We start from the raw sequence: 5,000 nt of genomic DNA, 5'->3' as shown, positions 1-5,000 counted from the left end.
CTGACTTTTAAAACTGTCCGTCTGCCACTTGGGACAGAGAGAGGAACCTGACGAGCCTGAACACCAGCCTTGGCTGGACCGCTCGGGCCCTCCCATGTCGGACGCGAGTCGCCAAATCGATCGGAAGAGAGTACCGATTCCTCTCAAAAAGTCTGCGTGCCCGTTATTATAAAAGCAGCCCACCGGCCGCGGTGCCTTGCCCACAAACACACTTGGTGTCTGGGGTGATTCAGAGCCGCCGCGGCTCGAAAGTGTCAACCTGTTTTAAAAGTCATCGCTATGCCGGCACAGGTGACTTTCAAGTTAAAGAGTTCTCTTTATTGGCTTTCAAAAAAATCTGCAAAGTGTCACAGAGATTTTGAGAAACTCTTTTTTTTCTTTATATTATTATAATATAATATAATGTGTATATGTTTTCGAAAAGCATCCACCAGCAATCCATGGTGAGCCTCTCTCTGCTGGCAAGCTCCTCCTGCCTGAGCCCGACGCTGTCGAGGCTCAACACGATTTCAGACTGACAAAGAGTTCGAAAATTGCCGCCTGATGTAGCTTTAAATGCTGACAGGTGACTTCCGAGTGCTCTTGTAAAGGTCTCCGCTTTGAAATTGAGAGCCTTTTGCCAAGTGTCACTTTTTCAGGCACTCTTAAAGTGCACCTGGGCTGTCAGAGAAAGCTCTGAAAATCGTGTTCTCGAAAATCTCCGGGTACCCGACCAATCCCTAGGTGCCCGAATGACAAGTGTCAATTCGGCAGGACGGCCTCCCACCTCCGGCCGCAGATGCGTCACTAAATCCCCGCAACGGGGGCTTTCTCATTTCGGCATAGGGGCTTCCGCGGCCAACTCATTAACCTGTGCTCGGACTTTTTGTGCCACAAGTGCAAGGGACCGTTTGCCGGCAGCTACTCGCACCCCCCCGCCCAGGGGGGGAATCCTCTGACCGGAGATCCGAAACGCCGGCCGAATCCATCCCCGTCGGACTTCCGAAGGGGTTCCCTCGACCGACTGACTTCCGAACTCCTTTCTGGGCTTAAACGGGTGGAATTCGGACCCTCTCGCAAGGGAGCCGAAGCCCGCCAGCCCCGGGAGGCCTCGGGGCCGCCGTTTTCAAGCCCGACCAAAAAACCCGAAAAATGGGGAAAAATGGGAAAAATTCCCACTCCCAAAAGGCTTAAAAGTCGGTTGGGCGGCAGCCCGGGTCGGTCTCTGCAGACCTGGAGGCGCTAGACACAAGTCTGGTAAACAGGCTAAGTCTCGACATGCCACCTCTTACTATCCTGCAGGTACCCCGCCAATCCCCCCGGAACCGGCTGGCAATTGGCGAATCAGCGGGACGAATTTGAATTCGTGACCGACTCTCTGACACCGAATCGCCGCAAACGCGTTTCGATTTTTCGGCTTCGGTACCTCCCATCAGACTTTGACTGGCCATATCTCCGGACTCACGTGTCGCAGCCGGGACCTTCAGGTACCGTTCGACGCGTCTAACCCTGCCCCGTCGAATGGCGCCCCTCGCGGTGTGGTCCGATTTCCGCATTTTGGTCAGATTTGCCTCCAAAGTTTTCAGATTGAGTTGACGAATGCCCCCTACGGGGTAACCTCTTGCCCTTTCGGACATGGTCCCTGTGACTTAATTTCCGCCTTTTGCTCAATCGTTTCCCCATTTATAATTAATTTTAAAAATCGGGTTACTCAGTTCTGGTTTACCAGTTCCCTCTTCGGACTTAGTTTTTGGTTAATCATTTCCGGTTCACCAGTTCCCGTTTTGGACTTAGTCTCTGCGGGCCGTTTCTCATCTTTTGGTTCATCAGTTCCCCTCTTTTAATAATTTTTTGGCTGCTTTCGTTTGATCATTTCCCTGCCTTCTGGGTGACTTTTGCCCCTTAGGACTTCATCGCCGCACATTATTTTCGACTTCTGGTTGATCATTTCACCCCTTTTAATCATTTTTGCAACTTTTGGTTAACCATTTCACCCAGCTTCTGGTTAACCATTTCCCCTTTGGGACTTAGTCTCTGAGCATTCTTTTGGGATTCTGGTTAATCATTTGCCAATTTTTAAAAAATGTTGCCGCTTTTGTTTAATGCTTTCTGGTCAACCTTTCCCTCTTTCAGACTTCACCGCGGCACATTGCTTTAGCCTCCTGGTTAATCATTTCACCCCTTTTAATCATTTTTGCAACTTTTGGTTAACCATTTCCCCCAGCTTCTGGTTAACCATTTCCCCTTTGGGACTTGGTCTCTGAGCATTCTTTTGGGATTCTGGTTAATCATTTGCCAATTTTTTAAAAATGTTGCCACTTTTGTTTAATGCTTTCTGGTCAACCTTTCCCTCTTTCAGACTTCACCGCGGCACATTGCTCCAGCCTCCTGGTTAATCATTTCACCCCTTTTAATCATTTTTGCAACTTTTGGTTAACCATTTCCCCCAGCTTCTGGTTAACCATTTCCCCTTTGGGACTTAGTCTCTGAGCATTCTTTTGGGATTCTGGTTAATCATTTGCCAATTTTTTAAAAATGTTGCCACTTTTGTTTAATGCTTTCTGGTCAACCTTTCCCTCTTTCAGACTTCACCGCGGCACATTGCTTTAGCCTCCTGGTTAATCATTTCACCCCTTTTAATCATTTTTGCAACTTTTGGTTAACCATTTCCCCCAGCTTCTGGTTAACCATTTCCCCTTTGGGACTTAGTCTCTGAGCATTCTTTTGGGATTCTGGTTAATCATTTGCCAATTTTTAAAAAATGTTGCCACTTTTGTTTAATGCTTTCTGGTCAACCTTTCCCTCTTTCAGACTTCACCGCGGCACATTGCTTCAGCCTCCTGGTTAATCATTTCACCCCTTTTAATCATTTTTGCAACTTTTGGTTAACCATTTCCCCCAGCTTCTGGTTAACCATTTCCCCTTTGGGACTTAGTCTCTGAGCATTCTTTTGGGATTCTGGTTAATCATTTGCCAATTTTTAAAAAATGTTGCCGCTTTTGTTTAATGCTTTCTGGTCAACCTTTCCCTCTTTCAGACTTCACCGCGGCACATTGCTTTAGCCTCCTGGTTAATCATTTCACCCCTTTTAATCATTTTTGCAACTTTTGGTTAACCATTTCCCCCAGCTTCTGGTTAACCATTTCCCCTTTGGGACTTGGTCTCTGAGCATTCTTTTGGGATTCTGGTTAATCATTTGCCAATTTTTTAAAAATGTTGCCACTTTTGTTTAATGCTTTCTGGTCAACCTTTCCCTCTTTCAGACTTCACCGCGGCACATTGCTTCAGCCTCCTGGTTAATCATTTCACCCCTTTTAATCATTTTTGCAACTTTTGGTTAACCATTTCCCCCAGCTTCTGGTTAACCATTTCCCCTTTGGGACTTAGTCTCTGAGCATTCTTTTGGAATTCTGGTTAATCATTTGCCAATTTTTAAAAAATGTTGCCGCTTTTGTTTAATGCTTTCTGGTCAACCTTTCCCTCTTTCAGACTTCACCGCGGCACATTGCTTTAGCCTCCTGGTTAATCATTTCACCCCTTTTAATCATTTTTGCAACTTTTGGTTAACCATTTCCCCCAGCTTCTGGTTAACCATTTCCCCTTTGGGACTTAGTCTCTGAGCATTCTTTTGGGATTCTGGTTAATCATTTGCCACTTTTTAAAAAATGTTGCCGCTTTTGTTTAATGCTTTCTGGTCAACCTTTCCCTCTTTCAGACTTCACCGCGGCACATTGCTTTAGCCTCCTGGTTAATCATTTCACCCCTTTTAATCATTTTTGCAACTTTTGGTTAACCATTTCCCCCAGCTTCTGGTTAACCATTTCCCCTTTGGGACTCAGTCTCTGAGCATTCTTTTGGGATTCTGGTTAATCATTTGCCACTTTTTTAAAAATGTTGCCGCTTTTGTTTAATGCTTTCTGGTCAACCTTTCCCTCTTTCAGACTTCACCGCGGCACATTGCTTTAGCCTCCTGGTTAATCATTTCACCCCTTTTAATCATTTTTGCAACTTTTGGTTAACCATTTCCCCCAGCTTCTGGTTAACCATTTCCCCTTTGGGACTTAGTCTCTGAGCATTCTTTTGGGATTCTGGTTAATCATTTGCCAATTTTTAAAAAATGTTGCCGCTTTTGTTTAATGCTTTCTGGTCAACCTTTCCCTCTTTCAGACTTCACCGCGGCACATTGCTTTAGCCTCCTGGTTAATCATTTCACCCCTTTTAATCATTTTTGCAACTTTTGGTTAACCATTTCCCCCAGCTTCTGGTTAACCATTTCCCCTTTGGGACTTAGTCTCTGAGCATTCTTTTGGGATTCTGGTTAATCATTTGCCAATTTTTAAAAAATGTTGCCGCTTTTGTTTAATGCTTTCCCTGCTTTGTGGTCAAACTTTTCCCCTTTAGGACTTCATCGCCGCACATTATTTTCGAATTCTGGTTAATCATTTCACCCCTTTTAATCATTTTTGCAACTTTTGGTTAACCATTTCCCCCAGCTTCTGGTTAACCATTTCCCCTATGGGACTTAGTCTCTGAGCATTCTTTTGGGATTCTGGTTAATCATTTGCCAATTTTTAAAAAATGTTGCCGCTTTTGTTTAATGCTTTCTGGTCAACCTTTCCCTCTTTCAGACTTCACCGCGGCACATTGCTTTAGCCTCCTGGTTAATCATTTCACCCCTTTTAATCATTTTTGCAACTTTTGGTTAACCATTTCCCCCAGCTTCTGGTTAACCATTTCCCCTTTGGGACTTAGTCTCTGAGCATTCTTTTGGGATTCTGGTTAATCATTTGCCACTTTTTTAAAAATGTTGCCGCTTTTGTTTAATCGTTTCCCTGCTATGTGGTCAACCTTTTCCCCTTTCAGACTTCATCGCCGCGCATTGTTGTCGACTTCTGGTTAATCATTTTTCCCCTTTAAATCTTTTTTTGCCACTTTCGGTTAACCATTTCACCCAGCTTCTGGTTAACCATTTGCCCCATTATACTGAATTTTTCCGCTTTGGTTTAATCATTTCCCTGCTT

This window comes from Heptranchias perlo, unplaced genomic scaffold (genome assembly GCF_035084215.1).
Source record: "Heptranchias perlo isolate sHepPer1 unplaced genomic scaffold, sHepPer1.hap1 HAP1_SCAFFOLD_714, whole genome shotgun sequence".
Classification (NCBI taxonomy): domain Eukaryota; kingdom Metazoa; phylum Chordata; class Chondrichthyes; order Hexanchiformes; family Hexanchidae; genus Heptranchias; species Heptranchias perlo.
The sequence above is the reverse complement of the archived record's forward strand: the minus strand, read 5'-3'. Positions refer to the sequence as shown.